General features: G+C 43.4%; 3 long non-coding RNA genes across 5 annotated transcripts in view; 1 reads left to right on the top strand and 2 right to left on the bottom strand.

Annotated features, from left to right (window-relative positions):
- LOC131829027 (uncharacterized) overlaps nucleotides 1-14,707 on the top strand; it is a 25,947-nt gene extending 11,240 nt beyond the window's left edge. Inside the window, exons 2-4 of one of the 3 annotated variants that reach the window (XR_009352680.1) lie at nucleotides 1,052-1,155; nucleotides 13,160-13,364; nucleotides 14,573-14,707. This is a non-coding gene — a long non-coding RNA (uncharacterized LOC131829027). Of the gene's footprint in view, nucleotides 1-1,051; nucleotides 1,156-2,102; nucleotides 2,246-6,052; nucleotides 6,934-13,159; nucleotides 13,369-14,572 lie in introns of those variants that run through there. The other 2 variants (XR_009352679.1, XR_009352678.1) reach the window with 2 other exon arrangements.
- Nucleotides 7,127-9,832, bottom strand: LOC131829029 (uncharacterized). The gene is made up of 2 exons (XR_009352682.1): nucleotides 7,957-9,832; nucleotides 7,127-7,380 (listed from the first exon to the last, which is right to left on the bottom strand). It is a non-coding gene; the product is annotated as an uncharacterized LOC131829029 (long non-coding RNA).
- Nucleotides 11,912-22,592, bottom strand: LOC131829028 (uncharacterized). Its single transcript, XR_009352681.1, has 3 exons — nucleotides 20,571-22,592; nucleotides 14,509-15,748; nucleotides 11,912-13,242 (listed from the first exon to the last, which is right to left on the bottom strand). It is a non-coding gene; the product is annotated as an uncharacterized LOC131829028 (long non-coding RNA).

Here is a 22,592-nt window from a genome sequence, read left to right as displayed (position 1 = left end):
CAGTTTATTGGATTGACATAATGGTCCATACTGTGTCTTTGCAAGAAAAGTTAAAGAAAGAATTCACTTGCTAAAAGCCAATTATTTTGAGAGCTCCAAGTCCTCCTAGATTTAAGTTCCCAAAGAGTAACACACGCACAACCACAAGTGGCTTGCTAGGAGCCTAGCAGAAAAGCGACGTAAAACCCATCTTTCATTTTCTAGCCAAACACTAGCCTGACCTAAAGCTAAGCTAAAACAAAACAAAAGTGCATGGGACATATCTGAGCACCCTGTGGGAGTTACTATAGACAGAACTGAAGAAGGGATAGTCATCATTCAACTCCCAGCAGGAGGCTTTCTGCAGCCTAGAGCAGAGGGAGGTAAAACTCCTATAAATATCAGCTGATACAGACTGTCTTTAAAGTGAAATTTGAGCAATCACATTTTCAGAGACTGAGAATATTCTGCAAATAGTAATAAAGACCCCTTCTCTGCAAATAGTAATAAAGACCCCAAAACAAGGAAGTAATGGATTCCCAAGCAGGCAGAGTAGGTTAAGGACCCATGTCAGACTCAGAAGGAGGTCAGCAGAGGCTGGGAGAAGAGAAATCTAGATCAAGCCAGAACAGAAACAGCTCCCCAAGCCACACTGGGCAACAGCTCTGTGTAGCCCCTCAGGGAGGAAGGGATGGTGGCTGTCATCAAAATTCTACCCCTGGTTATATAATGATTGTGTTAATATAGAATAAAATATGTGTGGTTCTTTTCTCAATGGCATCTCTGTCACCCTTGTTGGATTCCTTTATTATTTCCACAAGGTCCTCAGTTAGGAGGCCCCTCTAGGAATAGAGATACCCACCCACCTGCCATTTGGAGTCATTTCTGGGGAGGAAAGTGGCTTATCCTTGTCAAAAGGGGCTTCAACCAGCTTCCTTTCTAGCTGGGTCTGCGACATGTTCTCCTGGCCTAGAAGACTTTCCCCAGCCAAGCTTCTCTTTCCTTTGTTCACTCACTCATTCATTTGCTCATTCCTTCAAGAAACATTTATTGAGCACTTACTATGTTGCAGGCACCGTGTTAGCTTCTGGATATAGAGCAACAGCAAAATGAACACAGCCCCCGCCTTATTGTTCGTACAGCTCAGCTCTGCACGGGAAGACAGACAAGAAACAGGTAAGCCGATAAATGTACAATTCCATCTGTAGAAAAGGGTCCTGAATGTGGGGGGAGAAAAGAGGAAAATCACGATGTTCTCCAATGGGGAAGAACAAGAGACATTCCACCGAGGAAGATCATCTAGGAGCCTCTGCCTGGGGAGATGGTAATTAAATCATTTTGGTCTGTATGCACCTTGTCTCATCAATATATCATAAACACCCTGGAGACAGGGGTTTCTGCATTTGGCAAAGTTAACACACACAAATAGGTGCTCATTAAATTCACTGATAAGGCGGCTGCCTCTTTGTCTTCCAGAAAGGGTCGGTCTAACTCTGGGTTTTGACCTCGTCTTCTGCTCATCTATTAGGTCCCCAGGGCCTTATGGATGGTGTGTGTCTTTGCGGTTCCCAGCAGGCTAGAGGACGCTGAGGAATGATCTTGGGAAAGGCTACCTTCCACATGCTGGCCTTGGCTGTTGACGCAGGCATCCTAGGAGGGTTTTCGGGATTACCTCCTGTCTGGACAGTTGTCTGTAGCTTTAGTGTTGCTCTGTCCACTCTCTTAAAAAAAAAAAAAAGGCACCACAGTCAGAGTCATTATTAAAAGGGAAAAATCAAACAGTAATAACACTCCAGAGACACCAGAAGTATTATGAAAAGGAAGTGTTTAAGTGGAAAATACTGAGCTTTGGAAACAAAAGGGCAGGCATCCGAACTTACATAGGAAGCCCCGGGAAGGGATACGAGGGACGGTGGGGAGGTCTTTTGCCACTGAGTCAAGTCCCCAGCATTTGCTCTGGGATTTGAAACTTTCCATAGTCTTACATTTCATCAGCTGCTTTGAGTTACGTTTAAAGAAACACATTTTTAGTGAGAAATTTTTGACAGAGAACGGGGAGCAGATGTAATGCTTTGGAATAATTACTTCCTTTGTTGACAGCTTTTTTTTTTTTTTTCCCACAGCACCCACTTGCAATTAAATACAACAGTAATTAAAATCTCTAAATTCACTCAGAATGACTGTCCCATCGGTCACATCCAGAAAGCCTTCAAATGTCATTGTGAAAAGAATGTCTTCTCAGAGATGCCAGGTGCTAAGACAGAGGGTTTGCATTTTTCTAATTTGTAGTCAGAAATTGATAATATGCAGGAAATGTTTCACTGATTTGAAAATCATTGCCATGAATTAAAAATCCAAGGCTAGAGACCATAGGATAGCTTAAACTCTCTTAGGAAAAAAAAAAAAAAAAGGGAGACAGGGTTGGTTTTGTTGTTTTTTGGTTTTGGGAGGCGGGGGTGTTTGGGGTTTTTTTGTTTTTGTTTTTGTTTAACATTTTCATATAAATTACAAGCACATCCAAGGATTTAGTGACATACATGTTAGCGACATAGACCATTCCCCCAGTGCAGACATGAACCATTCGGTCTAATTTAGCTATGATCTCGGTGTGTCTTTCTGAGCCTACCCCTAACTGAGACAGAGTATGTTTACATCTGTTGGTAAACCTGTCAGTTGAGTCTCTGCAGGTTTTTAAAGTGATTCAAGAAGGGCCTCTCCTCCCCCATCATCTTCACTCCAGTCCTTACGAAGCCGAGCCCTTCCCCAGGGCCTCTGATACATCCCTCTCCTATTCCTGTAACTCTGATGTCCACTTTTCCCACCCACAGAGCACGGCAGGATTGAGCCTCAGTTTACCTTCTTGTCCTTAGTTCTCCGTCTAGATAGCATGCTGACCCTCCCCGCACCCTCTGCCGTGCTTCTTTCTCCACAGGGAATGCCTTTCTTCTTGGGCATGCCCCTCTAATTTCTCTCCACCCTTGAGCCCCAATCTGAGAAGAGCTGCTCCGTGAAATGGGTCCTAAGGTCAGCAAGCGGGGTGCGGGGTGAGCCTCTGTGGGAATCCTAGGGCATACAGAAAGTTCTCCATGCTGACTCAAATCACATTCAGGCCCTCTTTTCTCCTCGGAGCCACAATCGGAAATCTTCTCCTGATATGCCCATCCCTTAATTCTCACCTTTAAAAAAAATTAATTAATTTATTTTCAGCATAACAGTATTCATTATTTTTGCACCACACTCAGTGCTCCATGCAATCCGTGCCCTCTATAATACCCACCACTTGATACCCCAACCTCCCACCCCCCGCCCCTTCAAAACCCCCAGATTGTTTTTCAGAGTCCATAGTCTCTCAGTGTTCACCTCCCCTTCCAATTTACCCCAACTCCCTTCTCCTGTCTATCTCCCCATGTCCTCCATGCTATTTGTTATGCTCCACAAATAAGTGAAATTGACTCTCTTTGTCAATTGTCAATCTCTCAAGTGCTAATTGACTCTCTCTGCTTGACTTATTTCACTCAGCATAATCTCTTCGAGCCCTTCAACAGATGAATGGATAAGGAAAATGTGGTCCATATACACTGTGGAGTATTATGCCTCCATCAGAAAGGATGAATACCCAACTTTTGTAGCAACATGGACAGGACTCAAAGAGATTATGCTGAGTGAAATCTCATCTTTTGTTCTTTTGCTCTTTTGTTTCCAAGGAATGGGACTGAGAATCGGGGGACTTTCCTGGCCAGTTTGAGGGGTACAAGTAGGACGGAAGGAGACTGGCTCCCCAGCACTGTTGGTAGATAATCATTCGCAACTTGAGAATATTCAATGAGCCCTCCTTGCAGGGATAGAAGATTTCCAGCCTCGTGGACATGAGTGTGAAGAGCGAGCTCTCAGTCCTGCTGGTGACCTTCAAATCCTCAAGCTCCAGACATTCCCAGCCATGCTTTGTCCCTGTGGGATTCCCGTGAGGTGGGAGAATTAGGAAAAACAGGATGAGCGGAAAGACAGAGTTTCGCGGTTCCACCGCCTACAAAAGGAGGTTCTCTTATGTTCAGGGTCTAGGGCTGGGTCTTCTGGCTGTGAGAACACGCAAGCTAACATACACAGGTCAGTCATTTGAGAATCCATAGGACTGTCACAGAAATCCAAGAACAAGAAGGAAAAGCACACCTGGGTGCCTCCCGAGAACCACAGCCTGGAAACTTCTAGAACCTAGGCCATTATTTTCTTAGACTCACCCACATTACTCAGCACACCTGTTCCTTCCTTCTTGTTCTCCGCTGTCTGTCTTGTTCCCTCACAGTCTTTCCTCCCTCATGATGTTCACCTGCCCTTGGCTTTTTAAGTCCTCTCTTGCTTCTCACCTGATCCCCTTGCCCTCCTCTCTTGGTCTCACTTGACCTGGGATCTTCATGTCCATTTCCTGACTGGCTGGACCTCTCAGCGCCCATTCTACCTTGCCGAAAACCCTGTGCACGGTCCCTGAGCAGCCTAATCAAGGCTCCCACCTGGCCTGTTCTGTGTTAGTGCGAGGGGGCGGTCTTCGTAGCAATCAGTCACGTGGTAGGTGTGACCACTCAAGAGGAGAAGTTTTTCCTTCTAGCCAGGCAGGGATTAGAGCCCACCAGGAGCTCCAGGGTCCAATGCGAAAGATGCTGGAGGGGGTGAGGGTGGCAGAGCTCCCAGTTCTCCCCTCACCACGTCTGTTTGGGGTAGCGAGCACACTGGGAAGCCTCTTCCACAGTTTGATAACCTAGCCTACTGGGCTCCTCACTAGGACCTTAAAATGTTTTAAGCTATTTGCCTTACTTTACAGTTAAATATTAAGACAGGATTTAGGATCACACACTCATGGAAAGATGGCTCAACTTCCATGACTGCTGAATTCTTTCTTTAAAAAAAAGGAGAGTCTCCCTCCCATATAACTCATTAGGGTCTACTCTGTGGGAAAGGTCCAGGAAATAATTGTGAACACCTGAGATAATTGGCCGCCTTTGCCAACTACCGCTCATAAGAGAAGGATTTGCTCATCGCTGTTGGAACTCCTGAGGCTTAGTCCTAAGGTTTAGGATTAAGGGCACTTGTTAGATATGAACTAGTGCAGAATCAAAGCCCCTACTCAGAAAAGGGGGAGAAGGCGAGAAGTAACAGTAGAAGGTCCTCGTTACCTCGGCCCCTGCCTCCCTTCCGGGCATGTTGAGCTGATGAGGAGAAAACATGCCATGTCTACACCTGGTTATGTGGTTGGTGAAGAGCCAGAGAGATAGCTTCTATCCTGTTCCCCAGGTGGCTCTGTCTTGTTCCATGGCTGCAACAGGGCCCTAAGATCCTGGCCTGGAAGCTGCCTGATCAGACTCCTGTTCTCTGTGGGGCGGGCTTCTGCTCTCAGAGGGTAATGAAAACGTGTTGTGACTGGAAAAAAAACACAACAACGACAACTAGAAAATCAGACCGCAGTCTATCCATCTTGCCCTCCTCATGGGCGGGGGATGTCCTGTCACTTGTCACTCAGGGTCTTGTTTTCATACTACTCTGCAGTGACAGTTGGACACAAAGCAAGAAGACCAGTGTAACAGATGACCTCTCTCCATTAGGAAATGTATTTATTTGATTAAGTTAAATGGGGAGAAACTCACTTCTGCATGAAGGTCAAAAGGAATTGGATAAAAATACGACATCAACACTTTTTTTTTAAATTGTTCAGTAACCTAGAAAGAGAAGGAACAAAGAGATAGAACCCAAACAAGATAAAGAATGCCTACGTACAGCCAGCAGCTAATATGATATACATGGTGAAAAAAATGAGTCCCACTAACACCAAAAATAAGATAAAGATGTCCTCTCTTACCATGTCTAATGCAATCTGGAATTTCTAGTCAATGAAAAAAGACAACGAAAAGAAAAGCGAGAGGGAGCTTTGGGGAAGGAGCTAAAATTGTGGTCTGTATCTAATATCGCTATTGACCTAAAAAAAAAAAAAACAAAGCAATTAATAAAAATTATCAGTCCAAAAAAGAGACTGGAATAGGTCAGAAAGATCTAAAATAGACATAATTTTTTTTTTCGTTAAGTACAGCAGGAGTGGTATTGGAATTGGATCAAGGTGATAGACCGAACGCAGATGACTGCCAGATTTTTAGGACAACAGGGATAAACCCAACAAGCACAAGAAACTAGGAGAAAGAAACATACACCAGAGAAAAACTCTATGAAGAGTAAAAGAGAACGCAAGACCCTCCACACAGATTGGAGAAATACGAAGACTGGGAGGGGGGCCTTGGCTCCATCAATACGTGCTTATACGTGATTAATAGTTCACAAGCAGTGTTAACATTTCCTTGGCCGTTTTGTATATTCCTGTGTAAATGTACATACATATACATGAATATTTATGTATTCTATTATTGGGTTATTGGAGTCACGCTCCTACTAAGGTTTAGAGTTTGCAGTCAGGGAAGCTGAGGGGAGACCTTCAAGGTCACCAGGGATAAGGACTGGGTAATATCCACGGGGTTTGGCAAAGAAAGAGTTAAGCTGGTAGGCTTGTGTGGAACAGCTCTGGAGGGCTCGCTGGAAAAGAGTCCTGGCTCCCAACATGGGAGATGAGGGAGAACAGAGAGCGCTGTAGCTAGAGGAGGGGCTGCGTGGCACGAGCGACTTGACTTGTAAGCTGAGAAAAGCTTGAATGTGTTATGTAGACGGTGCCCATGCGTGTCAACATCTGGAAGAACGAGGAGAGTCACTAAGAGCTCAGTGGTCGGGGACAAGTCAAGGCAGAGCCAGAAAGTTCTTTGAACGTGCCGAAGCAAATGGGGAAGGAGTCCTGGAAGGAATTGCCTTAGACACCACCAAAATGACTTCAGCAACACGTTCTCCTGCCTTCTCACTAACAAGAAACAGTGGCACACACAGCACTTAGTAACTTCCACGAGCGATGGCAGGAGATGGCCTCCAGCTCTTGGATCCATCTTAGGATCCCTCCTGCTTAAGCCTGGGGCTTCCTTCCAAACCACAGAAAAGACAACCAGAAGTGGTGGGACCATCCTCAAATCTGAAAACCATCATGGCCCTAGCTGAGACCTCCATTTTCTTCACACCAACTGTGTACGCTTAGGGTAGCTAAGCTATGGGAATAGATCCAAACACACAATGACTCAACATAATAAATGTTTATTTCTGACTCGCATAACAGTCCAGGTTGCGATTCTGGAGAGTAGGGAGGCCTGTGTTCATGGCAGCACCAGGATCTTTCAGACTTGGTTTCCAAGGTCTCAACTCAGTTGGCCGGTAGGAAGAAAAGCATAAAGCCTAGCACAGGAGAGGTCTCAAAGGCCCTTGCCAGGATGCAGCACAACTCCCTTCTGCACACATGGCGTAGACTGGCATAAGGGCACATGGCCACACCTAGCAGCAAGAAAGACAGAGAACTGTCATCTAGCTGCGTATCCCGGCAGAAGATGTACATTTGGGAAAACAGCTGGTGTTCTCCGCTAAACATCTTTTCTTTGTCCCCCCCCCCTTCACTCTGCTGCCAGAGTGGTCCAACATGGAACTTGAGTAACGTCTGGTGAGTGCATGAGTGGGCGAGAGAATGGCATCTGTAATTCTCCTCAAAGCTCCCCAACGTCTCCCCATCAGCTACAAGGCAAAGACTGTAACTTCCTGTCATTGCCTCAAGGCCCTTCCTGCTCTGCCCCTGATTTCCTTCTTAGCTTCATTTCACACTTTCCCTCTGCTCACACGAGCCTTCGGCCAGACTGCGCCATTTGCCATCGCCCGACTTTGCCATGTTCTCTCATATGCGATGTCTTTACCCACTTCTCATCTCACTTTTCCACCCACAGAACTCCCACGTATCCCTCAAGCCTCAGTTCAAGAGTCGCTTCCTCTTGGAAGCCCTCACAAATGCCCAACTTCCACGTCCACCCAGGCAGAGGTAGAGGTGGGCTCCCCCTTCAGCCCCTTGGCATCTGGACCCACCTCCAGTCCACAGCTGCCAGGTGATCTCGTGATTCCGTGCTGGGATACGTGTCTTTCCCCCAGGAACAAAGCTGGCTCACAGGGAAAGCAGTGGCTGTTCTATCTACTCTCTTCCTGTCAGCAATGGGGCAGCAACCAGTCAGCCATCTTTAGCTTTCTCCGTTTCAGATTCCACTAGCAGCCAAAAATAAGCATCAGCGTACAGAGAAAATATCAGAGAAGTAAATAAGAAGTTCCCTGCTCCTGTTGGGTAAAGAGCACCACCGGCATCCAATGGGGCTTGCCTCATCTTCCTTCATCATTTGCACTGAAATCACCAAATCCTATCCATTCCACGTTCTTGATGTCGCTGGGTCCCCCTCCTCTCTGTGTGCTCCACCCTGGCAAGTCCTGCCCTTCCCCCTCACTCTCTCCTTCTCCTAACTGACCTCCCTCTCCTCAGGCTCCCCCTTCCACCATATTTGCACCGGTACAGATCCAGGAGGGGACTTCTAGGGGCACTCTCTCCATCCTAGCTGGGGCCAGCTCCTCTCCCTAAGCGCTAGGAGGTCCCAAACTCTTCCCAGCTTCATCCCCTGCACACCTGCCCTCCACCGATGCTTGAACCCCAAATTGCTGTTTATCATTCCTTGACTCTAATAGAAACGTTGAGCCCTCCAAGTCTGGCCCTCTCTTTGGAAGCACCCTTCTGCCCCAGTCCCCACCCTGCCCTTTCCTACCACAGAACTCTTCATTAGGAACTGACGCAGAAAAGATCTTCAGAAGCCATCGCAGCACACAGAGGTCCACACAGAGCTATTGAGCTCTACCCTCAGTTAAGCCATGTAGAGAAAAAGGGGAGCCCTGCCCCTAGAGGTATGGGTGGCTCCCACATGTGGGTGATCCCAGGAAACTTTTCAAGACGGCCAAGAAAGAAGCGTCTTGCAGAGGCGCCTTGAGAGAAACAGGCAGGAAATTCTCCCAAACTGACCCTGACCCCTGGCCTTCTTCACTCAAAATCAACCAGTATTCCATTAAAAAGTTGCAGCCACAGAATAGGGCATTCTTTCCTTGTGATTAACACTACCCAGAAGTCTCTGGTTTCCCTGAATTTGTGTTAAGTAGTAGCTTTCAAAGATGATAATATTTGCCAACAATCCCTGGGGCACCACTTTACATTTTCCTAAAACAAAAAGGGGATTATTTTGTCCGTATTTCTCCTCTCTACAGGCTTTGGCCCTATAGTCGCTCTTGCCCCCTCTGGCATTAAGTAGCAATGCTGTCCCATTAAATTATGAGAATCACACTTTGTCCTGAAACATCGGTTGTCAATTAAGGTTGACAAACAAGCTTCCTGACATTCTCAGGAACATCTTGCCCAGCATGTGGTTACTCATTTCTCACTCCTTTTGTGAAACACTGGTCCCGGACAAGCAGGCAGAAATAAACACAGGAACGTTTGGGGTTTTTACCAGCTTCCCAGCCCCACCTTCTCGATTCTCCGCGCCTGCATTGCCCTCCCCAGTAATGGGCTTGGATGATCGGGAGAAGAAAAATGAGGCTGTGATCATTGTTGATCGAATAAAATCGAATAATTCTCTGTGGACGGTTTGTTATTTTTCTCCTCTGGCTTTTCCCAGCCTCCCTCGTAATGCAGGAGGGAGGGGTTTGTTATCTGTCTCCCTCCCGCCTGCGGATCCATGATCCAGATTTTGGCTTCCCTGTAAGGTGCCGTGTGTCAGCTCTGTGAAGGTAGACACAAGTACTCTGTGCCCCTCTGCCTGTTGTGTTTCGTGCTCCACATGTACAGACCGAATTAATTCCTCAAGATCCAGCCCCATTTCTTTCCTAACCAACCCCAGGTTCACTTGTGCCTGATACTATGTACATATGTATATATATATATATATATATATATATATATATATATGTACTTATACACGCATACAGATATGTTTTTCCACATGTGTTCACAGACTTTCTTTGGATAATTCAATATACCAAGCATCCAAAGTAAGTAACCTTATCCCCATTTTATAGATGAGAAAACTGAGCATCAGAGACGTCTCAGTAATCAGGTTATTAGTCTGAGGTAACCTAGTAACCTAGTAACCTCAGTAATCAGGTTACTAGATCTGAGGGGCAGACCCTGCCCTCACATACAAGAACGTCTAATGCTACAGAGATCTTTTTACTATGCTGCCCTGTCTCTTACCACTCCCAGAGGACGGAAGTCTTCTTCACTTCCCCAAACCAGCAGCAGCATCACATAGTCCTTCCAAGGTTATGTTTATTTTAATATCCATATTCCTTTGAGATTATTTCTGTTTCTGTTCTTTACCTTATGGGATGCTGTGCTTGGGAAAACCTTCTGCCTGCGATGGGCGCTGGCACCCTTGGCAGCCTTTTCCATATAGAACGTTTTGGCTTGGATTTATCTCAATTCTTACACTTTAGTAAAGCTTCCCAAGCCCCACCGAAGGTTTTGTTGTCTGTACGCACGTCTCCTCTGTCTTCCTGGCTACCCCTCTCTTGGGACGGACCATCTCTTTACTAATAATATTTCATGTGAGTATCAGCTGGCTAGCTTCCCCCCTTTGCTTTTTTAATTATCCAAGTAATACAACTTCACTGTAGAAAGGATAGAAATTTCATAAAAGTAAAAGGAAAATGTTTAATAATTAGAAATCTCACCCCCCAGATGGGTCTGAGGGAGGACACGAGTTGTGATGAGCACTGGGTGCGGTAGGTAAGTGATGAACCACTGAATTCTACTCCTGAAACCAGCACTGCACTGTATGTTAACTAACTAGAATTTAAATAAAAATAATTTTAAAAACTGGAATGCTCCCCAAAAAAGAAATCCCACCACCCAGAGAAAATACTTTTCCTACTGCTGTCTCCATCTTGCATTATTTTTACCCAGAAAAATATATTTGTATACATGCATGCAGAATTTTAAAAATAAAATTATATTATGCACATGAGTTATTTTTAACTAAAGATTTGTCATTTAGTGTTCCAGGAACTTTAAAAAAAGAAGACTTCTTTTTTTATAAAGAATAAAATTTGTTACATGTTTTTAAGTATTATTTATATTACTCAATTTATCTATAATCACAGATACTTTTGTCTCTCTGATTAGGTAAAAACTCAAAGGAATTATGCTAAGGTTTCTTTCCACTGTTGGTTTGATTCTTCTGTTCACAGATTACAAGTAGAGTTTGTAGTATATATTTTGTTGTCCAGTGCATATAATTTTATTATAGTAATTTTACTGAAGCTTGTGTATGTCAGCAAAAAGACTGCAATCCTTCCTCCCATTGCTGATTTTTACACGAGTATATAACTTTTTATGTTAAAACTGGCATATATGTATTGAGTACCTACTGTGCATAGACCCCTGCCCACCCAAAGCTCATGTTCCCATCACAAGTAGGACTCTGCTCGGCAAAGTGTAAGTAAGTAATTCCGTAAGCCTGAATTCAAAAAAGTCACCAAGCTGTTTCCAGGTGCTGTTAATTTTGTCGTGAATTCATGCACGGGCGTATCTGGACCTTTCTTGAGTTCAGAAGCAGCCTTGCTCCCTTTCCTCTCTCCCTGTCAGGACTTCCATTTATCCACATTGCACCTTTCTTTTTTGTCTACCCATTGCAGGTCCGGGATGTTCCTTCCAGTTCTCTGTTCTCGTTGTCCTTTTCCTCTGTGTTCTCAGAGCGCCTTACACTCGCCTTTCACTGAACTGACCTTATTCTCTGCAGCGGTGACATTGCTCCTTGTTGTTTCCAATGCTGTTGCAGTTTCTGCCACGGTCCTACCATCCCCTTGCATTTCCCTTTCTCTCCCATTTTGTTGTCTTACCATAACACATTTTAGCTCTTCTGTAAGAATTCATGATTTCTCCCAGTGCCCTGAAAGCATTAAGCGAATGCTCCCTGGGATTTCCCTCTTTCCTGAAATGGTTTCATCCCCTGGTTTCAAAAGTTATGGCGATCCTCTAATTCTCTCTGCGGCAGAATTTTTTCATCTATCTCATTTCTGTCTTGTTCTATTGATGTTTGCTTATTTTTTAAGTCATTCACTTAATTGAAAAATATATTAGTAGAAGATCTCCACATGTCAGGCACCAGAAGGAAAATGGTGAAAGGGAAAAAAAAAATCCTAGGAGTGGCTTCCAGTCCCATTCCCTGCTGTGAATGAGACTATAAACAAGCAAGAAACCAAATATCCAGTATGAACTGGGGCAAGCTATTAAAGAAAAAGAAGGGAGTCCTTCAAGAGAGAATACCAAATGGGGAGGAGTCTGCCTTTCACTGGGTGATGCGCTAGACCTCCTGGGAAGTGACAGTTAAGATGAGACTTGGAAGATGAAAATGAGCAATCCAGATAAAGAAAGGATAGGTGTGAACTAGGCAGGTATGAAGCACAGCAGGTGCAAATGCCCTGAGGCTGGGAACGCTCTTGCTCTTCTCTGTCCTAATCATTCTACAGAATCTAAAGTGAAAGAGATGGACAAAACCAGGTCACTCCCAGGCTTGGATGTTCTCGGAGATGCTATAAGAAGTTACTAAGATGTTCAAGGAAAGGAGTGCATGGTCTGACTGAGACTTTAGATCTACCGTGGCTGCTCCTGGGAAGCACAAGGTGGAAAACAAGTCTGTTAGGATGCAAAGTAAGTGATCCGAATGAGAAGTCACAGTAGTTCAGATATTGGCAAAAGGATTCAAGATGTATTTTTGGAATTGGAATTTTGGATTAAGTGAACTGGATCAAATGTGGCATAGAGGGTTTCATTAAATAAGAGGAAGAAATTGCTAGGCTTTAGGTTCAAGCAATGGAGTGGATAATGCCACACTCTCAGCAGAGAAACAGGTTTAAGGGTGAGAATCAGGAGTCGGGTTTGGGACACAATTGTGATGCCATTTGAAAAATAGACAAGCTTGGGACTTTGAAGGGAAATCTTGGATAGAAATATAAATTTGGGAGTCCTCGGGTTACGGAAGGTGCCTCACATCATGTGAATGGATGAGGGCACCATGGGTAAAAGCACAGAAAGAGAGATGAGTAGATCCAGCTGGAGAGCTGACTTGTGTTCTCAAAACCATTCCAAAAGAAGTCTACAGAAGACTGGAAAGAACTGAGGCCAGAGTCTGCCCCCGGGTCCCACTGCACTGGGCTAATTTGTCTTTGTTGGTTGACTTCCATATTTCATTCTCTGTTGTAGGAAGGCAATTCTCCACATCAGTTTGCTGTTGGCTTGGTAACCACTCTTGATACATCCGCTCACATGAAACAGCCCTCCATCCTCTAGAGAAGAAAGTAGACGTTAATACCACTCTGTTTGGGAAAGTCCTTATCTGCCTCCATGTGAAACCCTGAGTTACTGAGAAGATGGATCAGAGAAAATCCCCAATTTGCTTTTCATTACCGTAAGCCATGTGTCATGTTCTTATTTTAGCCACATATCCCATCCTCATTCTCAACTTTGATCACTTTAACTTAAGGGGTGCTGATAGGGCTTTAGGATTTCCTTCTCTCTCTGTCACTTCCGTCTGGTCCCACTGCTCTGTACTTAATAGAAATTCTTTGAATTTTGAAATTCTTTGAAATGTGGTTGGCATCATTCCCTGGTTTCAAAACAAATTAGTTAGGGGTATTTTGTTTTTATTTCTTTAATGTCTCTTGGCCATTTCCAATTCTGAGAAGAGCTTCAGAAATGTATACATAAGTTACCATCCTTGCCAAAAGTTCTGTGGCAGCTGGCATGATTTCTTGATTCCCCTACATGTTCTTAATTCATATCTAAATATTCTCAGAAAACGTGTTAAAAATAGACCTTTTCAAATTCACAACACAACAAGGACTTGTGTTGTAATGTATACTAGATCACACCACCTGGTCCCCTGTTCATTCAATAACATATTGTTAACAAGAGAGTTTAAGATTCTAATGCAAATGAAAAGTGGTATATCCAAACAATGGAATAGTATTCAGCCACAGAAAGGGGTGAGATATCACATGGATGAAACTTGCAAACGTCACACTAAGTGAAAGAAGCCAGTCACACACACACACACACACACACACAAAAAACACGTATTACATGGTTTCGTTAATACGAAATGTCCGCTGTACAAATCTATTGAGACCCAGAGTAGATCAGCAGTTACCAGGAGATTTGTGTTGCATGTGCTTGAATTTCAGTATACCTCTATCTAATACTCTTACATGCTTTTTCCAAGATTCTCCAGCATCTGTGTCACCTACCTCCTGATAACTTTTTGCCTGCACTCCAAAAACACTGGTTCCACTCCTGGAGACCTGAGGCCTCCCTGAGGACTCGACGTTTCTGTTTCAGTCTGGACTGGTTTTCCTCTAGGCCTGCTCTGTCGTTCTATTTTTAGGACTTCCTTTTGCTGTTCTCCCTCCCCTTTCCCAGATCCCATGTCTTCCTCTTTCTTGGTTTACTTCCGCATTTTCCCAGGACACATTCTCCCATACCTTTCCAGGAAAGGTTGTATAGGTGATAAAAATTCGGAATCCCTAAATATCTGAACATCTGTCTATTCTTACCTTTGACTTGATTGATGATTGCGTGAGGTCCGGAGTAGTTCTAAATCGGTGTATTATTCTACAGGTGATTCTTGAACGTGCCTTTGTAACTCAATTAATATGGTAAGTACTAGAAATAGAAAAGTGAGTGAGTGAGATATGAGGAAGTCAAAACAAGGGTAGATTCTTCTTTTTTAACTTGATTTTTAAAAAGAGAGAAAAGGGGGATGGGGAATGGGCAAAATGGGTGAAGGGAGGTGGGAGACAGCTTCTAGTCATGGAATGAGTAAGTCATGGGAATATGAGGCAGAGCGTAGGAAATATAGCCACTGATATTGTAATAGCATTCTGTGGTGACAGATGGTAGTGACACGTGTGGTGAGCATAGCATCAGTATAGAGACGTCAAATCACTATGTTGTGTACTTGAAAGTAACGTCACAGTGTGTCAACTCTACATCAACAAAAAATAGATTTAAAGAAATAAAAAAATTAATACAAAATAAAGAGAGTGCTATGTAAGTAGAATGCAAGATAAAGGTTTTCTTTTTCTCCTTTTACTAAAAAAAAAAAAAAAAAAAAAAAAAAAGAGGGGGAAGAAAAGGATATCTAATAGGCTCTAAGAAACGACCCAAAGGAGATTAAAATGTCAAAAATGAGATGAAAAAGAGATAATTCAAGAAGACATGACCTAGGTCCCAAGAAAGGGAGGACAAGGAGCGCAGTAAAAAAGCTGGCCTTACACAAGAGGAAGAGGGTTTTTCCTTTTGCATCACAAGGAAGCAGATTGAAAGAGGGAGAGTGTGGGTTGATGATAGAAGGGCAGGAAGTTGAGAGTCTTTATTTATTTAGGAAAAGGCCCGGGTAGGGCTGAGGGAGAACAGGGGAAGTGGGAGGGACAGAAAGCGCAGGCAGAGAAGGTTTGTGGAGCAGGAGAGAGCCAGACCCAGGAGGAGGCCGCGTTTGCCAGGGAGCTCTGGATGAGGAGAAGCCCCTCTGCTCATGGCCCAGCCCTCAGTGGCAGACTCCTGCGGGTCAGGGCGGACACACACTTCCCCCTACTCACACTGCGAGGACTCAGATCGCCGGGAGGCCTGGACCGAGGGTGACCCGGAAGCTTCTTCAAAACATGGTGGAACACGCAGCTCTCCTGCTTCAGACTGAAGAGCCGGAGGCTCTGCGAGGGGGAGGCAGGTCACAGGGCTGGTGAACGGTGACACCAAGAATCAGCCCGGTGGCCCGAGCCGGTCCAAAGCCTGAACCTTAAACAAAAATGCACACAAATTTCGTATGCTCATTACTTCATTCAGTCAGTGCATGCTGAACAGTCTGCTGCTTGAATTAAGAAGGGGAGAGAAAGTCCCCTGTGTCCCATAGCAGCCGTCCCTTTGGGGCCTGACCCTCGCCTACTGCGGACAAATCATGGGAGGAGAGCTCGTGGGGCCCTAGCATTCCTCAAAGTGCAGACTGAGAACACAACAGAGACCAAACGGAGTCTTCCAGGAGGCCCTCTGGTCAAAACTGGGACCCACGCTCTGTCTGCAAACCTCAGAAAGAACAGTTAAAAGTAAAGTTAGGTTCTTCTTCAAGTTACTATTCTTTGGTTGGAAACTGTTAGCTCGGACAGCACTGTCCACTTTCTAATCTAAGCCATATCTGTAATTTTAAATTCTCTAGGAACCATATATTTTTTTTAAAATATAGATGAAATTAATAATATTTTCATATAAACCCATGTATCTAAAACTTATCTTTTTAACCAGTAATTCCCATTACAAAAAACTACCGATGAGATATTTTACATTCTATTTTTCATACTAAGTCTTCAAAATCTGTTGTGTCACTTACACTTAGAGCACATCTCAGTTTGGACTTGTCCTAGTTCAAGTGCTCAATAGCCACAATGTGACTAGTGGCTTTAGTAAAGGGCAGCACAGAGCTAGGACAGCAAACTGTCTTCTCCAAAGTCCCTCTTGGTGATGCTCTGTAAACTGAGAGACCACAACTCCATTTCTTCCAGGGACCTTAACCTCTCATGTTACAGACATGGAACACCGGTCAAGACTTGACGTCACTTGCCCAAGGGCGTCTACTGAGTTGGCAGAAACCAGGATGAGCACATTTTCAAATATTCTAACTCCTCATGCTATGATGTTCCCGTAAGGCCATGCTACTTCCTCTCATTAGGTGGCATTCACAGATTTTATACTGGATAATACCCTCGGTATTTTCCTATCTCAAGGCCAATTCTTTTCTCTGTGCCCCTCCCGTCTGCCATTTCCCTACCACGGCATTTTGCATATGGCGGGTACTCTATAAACGGTGTCTAATCAAATGAGCTTGGTTCAGTTTGTACAAGCAGTAGCCATACAAATTATCCTTCAACTGTCTCTTCGTAGTTATTAAAATACTACAGGGTATACGTATGCCACGTGAAGCACTTGTCAGGTGATTGTGCAGGAAAACAAAACTTAAGATGACCTCCCATGAGTTATTCTGTAGGGTTCTGAAGTTACCTGCTATGGGATATCATATAGTCTTTTTCTGGGAATCAGAGTTGGCCAGAATACATCCCCTGGGAGAGTGAAGGCAATCTTTTCTCATTCCTGCATGTCTGAACTCTCTCCCACTTCTCCTAATTTATCACAGATTACGGCTAGTGATTTTGAGACCATTTTCATGTTTCTTCAGCACCCTGGAAATTAATTTGTTAGGACCTTTAGATGAATGTTCTCTTCTTTACTTCTCCCCAATCAAAGATCTTCACCAGTGACCCTCAAAGCGTGGCCGATGGCCCCAGTGGGATATCGAGACCCTTTAAGGAGAATGACGAATGGTATTTGCCGTCAGGGATAAAATTCAAGCTTTTAAGTAAACATTAGTATTTTTAAAAACTTATATCTGCCACTTTGAACTTGACAGCTTCCCAGTATTTAAAGACTTTTCTAATGAGCTCAGGGTTGTGTTAGCAAACGTGATTTTTTTTTTTTTTTATGTTTACAGTGAAGGGTGTCAATATTTGGAATACTACACAAATCAGTGAGCCAATATTTTCTAAATAATCCATTCATAATGTTACAGAATTATAAATGAGTAAAAGACCATTCAGAGAATAAGATAGGAGTGCCTGGGTCACTCAGGCAGTTAAGCATCTGCCTTCAGCTCGGGTCATGACCTCAGGGTCCTGGGATCAAGTCCCACATAAAGTCCTGCTTGGGCTCCCTGCTCTGCAGAGAGCCTGCTTCTCCTTCCCTCTCTGCGTGCCTCTCCCTTCGCTTGTGCTCACTCACGCTTATTCTGTGTCTTTGTCAAAAAAATAAATAAAATCTTAAAAAAAAAGAAGAAGAAGAACAAGATATACTAACAGGTTCAAATCAAACAAAAGGTTCAGTACAAAAGGTTCACTGAGGGGTCCCAATCCCACACTGCAGTGAACTTTTCAAAAAGTACAACTTGAGTTTGATAGTATCAAGAATACCTACAATCATCTAAAAAGGCTCTTAAGAAACTTCTCCCTTTCTAACCAAGTATCTGGTACAGAGGCCATATTTTCTTCATGTGCTACAACCAAAACAACATCTCACAACTGATGAAATGCAGAAGCATATATAAAAATCCAGCTGTTTTCTATTAAGCCAAGTATTAATAGATATAGAATTTTTTTTAAAGCCACCCTTAATTGCTAAAGTTTTGTTTTGGAAAGCATAATTATCTTCACTAAAAACGTTATTTATGTTAACATGTAATAAGTTTGTTGTTATTTTTAATTAGTAAATATTTCTCAGGTAATAATGTCTCAGATTTAATTTCCAATAGGGTAAAATATCTGTAGGTAAAAATAACCTACACATGCAAAGCTTTTCAAGGTCCTCAATAAATTTTAAGAGTCTGAAAGAATCCTGAGACCAAAACATGTGAAAACCACTGCTTACCCGGCTGTCCTACTCATTTCAACTTGACAACTGTGACCTTTAAAGAAAAAAAAATAATAAAGATTCTCATTTGGTTGTTATAGGAAGTAACTATGTAACACAGTAGCTAGTGGTCTAGGCTCAGGAACCAGATAGAGGGGAACTCAAATCCTGGTTCCACTACTTACCAGTTTTTCTGTGCTGACCAGTTATCGAATGTCAGCCTCCCTTGATTCCTCACACATAAGATGGATATAATTGTGCTTCCTATCTTTTTTTTTTTTAAGATTTTATTTATTTATTTGACAGACAGAGATCACAAGTAGGCAGAGAGGCAGGCAGAGAGAGAGGGGGAAGCAGGCTCCCTGCTGAGCAGAGTCTGATGTGGGACTTGATCCTAGGACCCTGGAATCATGACCTGAGCTGAAGGCAGAGTTTAACCCACTGAGCCACCCAGGCGCCCCTGTGCTTCCTATCTTACAGGAATTAAATGGTAACACTTGTTAAACTCTTAAATCCAGAATTATCACTATTACAAGAATTCACACTGCTTTTTAAAAATAATATGGCACTAGGGGCGCCTGGGTGGCTCAGTGGGTTAAGCCGCTGCCTTCCGCTCAGGTCATGATCTCAGGGTCCTGGGATCGAGTCCCGCATCGGGCTCTCTGCTCAGCAGGGAGCCTGCTTCCCTCTCTCTCTCTCTGCCTGCCTCTCTGCCTACTTGTGATCTCTGTCTGTCAAATAAATAAATAAAATCTTAAAAAAAAAGTTAAAAAAAATAATATGGCACTAATGTAACGATGAGAGATATTCTAAAGCCTTGAAATTGTCTTCCTTCATCAGGAAGTTATTTTTCCAAACATAATACCAGTCCCATTTCCTCCAGACTCGCCTTAATGATGTCGCGTAACAGATTGCTAAGTATTAGCAGCATTAAACATTGTAATTTTTTTTTTCTGTTATGAGATTGGAAAGCATGTATTGGGCCTATGAGACAGGTCGATTTTCATGTGACATCTCTGTAATCACATCCACAATTGGGAAAAGGCCCTATTACAAACGCTGATTCAAAGAGTTAACATGAGGGGGCCTGGGTGGCTCACTTGGTTAAGCAAGTGTCTTCAACTCGGGTCATGATCCTAGAATCCTGGGGTCGAATCCCCACATTGGGCTCCCAGCTCCATGGGGAGTCTGCTTCTCCCTCTGACCTTTTACCCTCTCATGCTCTCACTCACTGTCTCTCTCTCAAATAAATAAATAAAATCTTTTCAAAAATTAAAAATAAATTAAAAATTTTTTTAAAAAGCAAAGAGTAACATGAGCAGGCGAGCAAAGCAATTTATCAGGCACTGACTCTGATGATGAGCTTGGCAATTATCTAGTGATGACTCTCTTAGGTTTCGAAATTGCTTTTGCTGCAGGTACATAACTTAATGGACCCAATTAGGGAACATTCTTCGTCAACGCATGCTTGAGCTCAGACATTGTAAGTTGCAGAACATATGTGACATGTTTTTATGGTTTTTGTTTTTTTTTTAATTTTTTATTTATTATAAACATATATTTTTATCCCCAGGGGTACAGGTCTATGAATCGCCAGGTTTACACACTTCACAGCACTCACCAAAGCACATACCCTCCCCAATGCATATGTGACATGTTTTTACCTATTAAGCCCGAAAAAAAATACTGTCACAGAAAGTTTGCATAATCATCACAGTTGGACCTATGATAATGCTAATTCCTTATTCAACGTAATTAACAAACAGCAGGAACTTCTTCATATGTATCTCAAGGAGCCACATGAATGTACTTAGGTTAATATCTTATCAAGGATCCCTGTAGCTAATTACAGTCTGATACAGTTTATTTTTCAAAGCCTCATCCACCTTAAAGAACTTAGGGTCATCATTAAAATTGGACACTTATTAATTTACTTTCAAGTGTGCTGATTCTTTCCCGTCATTTCCATTTTTTCTATTGTCCATCTAGTGGTTTTTATTTCTAATTTCGGATATTGTATCTTTGGCCATAAAATTTCCATGTGGTTCTTTTTATAATTTGGTTCTCTGCTGAGAACTTCTATCTTTCTTTCAAGTGTGTTTATCTTCACCTCATGGAGCATAATTGTAATAGTTGCTTTTATGTCTGATAATTCCAACATCTGGGTTACCTCGTGGCTGGCATCTCTTGATGGACTTTTTCCTTGGAAATGGGTTACATTATCCTGGTTCTTCCTTCTTAAGCAATTTTGGATACTGGGTTGTATCCTTTGGGTACATTTTCTGAAAAACATTTTATTTACCGGTTTGTTTGTTTGTTTGTTTAAGCAAGTAATCAACACAGTCAGGCTCAGACCACAAATTCTCTATCACCTTCTGTTAGTGGTGGTTCCCATCTCATTTTCATTTTTTTGTAGACTGTGCTATGGTTCTTTAGGTCTGTCTTGAGCACGCCCGCTCCGGACTGAGCTCAGGACTTGGAGAAGTTCGTATACACAATGAGAGGGTCCCCCATCCCAGCTCTCCCCGTTCGGGATTTTCCTCCTTCCCTTAACCCACACTCTCTGGCCAACAGGAGACACTTTTCCTGGTTTCCTCTGGCTAACAGGTGGATTTCTCCTAGAGTTTCAGCCGCCCGTGTCTCCATGGCTGCACAGCCCTCAAGTGGGATGGACCCCTGCCACAAAGCTGTAAGACAAAAGAAAGAAAAAAATAAAAGCAAATCATCCTCATATAGGGTGCTTCTCCGAATCTTAAGCCTCCTTCCCGGTCTGTCTGCTTGTGTTTCCTTCTCAGAATTCTTAGGTATTTGCTTCTTTGCATTTGGTCCAGTTTTTGACAACCACAGCAGAAATGGCCTTGAGTGGTTCTACTCCACCTTGGTTGGAATCAGAAGTTCCCGCATCTACTTCTCCAAATTTTACCTTCCCCTGCTTTCCACGCCACTCACTGTGCTCTAGCCTTTCTCTTCTTATAGTTTCCAAAACGGCTAAGTTTGTTCCCGCAACAAGCTGTTGTACTCTCTCTTCCTTCTGCTCAACTCTGTTCGCTGCTATAAGCAGCAGCTGAGCTCTAGAGCACCATCATTCCAAGTGGACATGCTAAGCACGCGGCATACACCTGACAGGCCGCTGGTCGACCAGCTTAATGGAGAACGAATTACTTTAAACCACAGTGCATCTCTAAGTTCAACCACAAGTAAGGTACAAGTTTATTCAACAAATTTAAGGCCAAACTGGCCCATCTTGCTCTCGTTCTGGATCTTGCTGTAAAAACATGTGTCAACCCCTCACCATCGTACCTATCAAGAACCTTGCAAGGATGCGGAGTTCTCTTTCATGGTACGAACACCTGTTAGACATTTCTCTTCTTCATTCATTTTGCAGGACTCAAGGCTTGTAATAAAATGGGCTTTTCTTCTGCCCGCGATAAAGGATATTGGCAGGATTCCATTACTGATTGTTTATGCATTCGTTGTTTGTGTTGTAAACTTGATTATGTGTACGAGGGGGCCTAGTGTCCTAGTGTGGTCAAGAAGCATAGTTCCAGTGGGCTCCAGTTCCGTTCCCTCCTTACTAGTTGTGAGGCCTGGGCAATTCGAATACTCTTTCAGGTTTTGTGCATAAACTGAGGTGAAACCACCCACCTTGAAGGGTAGGTAAAACCTGGCAAGCATCTGCCGCCGCGGGGCTGGCACAGCGTTTCCCTCGCTGCCCTCCAGTACTAAGGGATAGCAGGAGCTCCCCGAGCCCTCTTGTCTTCCCTTTTCCTTCTCTTCCCACTTCAACTTCCTGCCTTTCTGATCTGTGTTTTGGTCTCCAGGTAGGTGACTTATCATAGGACTCCTACGAGTTTCAAATCTGTATCTTCAGGTTTTCTGAGGTAGAACTGTGTAGAAACTTCCTTGGGAAAGATTCGAGCAGCCTAAGGTTTTCAAGTACTTGTATAAAAAAAATTCAAAACCAAATACTCAAAATAACTTTCTTTTTAAAGAAAAAAATACTCTCCATAGGAAAGCATTTATGTTTTTATGTCCATCGGTAGCCAAATGGAACATGATATAGACATTTCCAGTGCCCCAACTTTGGTTAAATGCACAGGCCTGAAAGCAATTCATTAATGCACACATCAAGATGCTACTAACAAATTCATTAATATCCAAGAGTCATTCCTCTATGTCAAAGTCGTCCAAG

The sequence above is a fragment of the Mustela lutreola genome, chromosome 4, assembly GCF_030435805.1.
Source record: "Mustela lutreola isolate mMusLut2 chromosome 4, mMusLut2.pri, whole genome shotgun sequence".
Taxonomy (NCBI): Eukaryota; Metazoa; Chordata; class Mammalia; order Carnivora; family Mustelidae; genus Mustela; species Mustela lutreola.
Note: the sequence above shows the minus strand (reverse complement) of the source record. Positions and strands in the feature narration are given on the sequence as shown.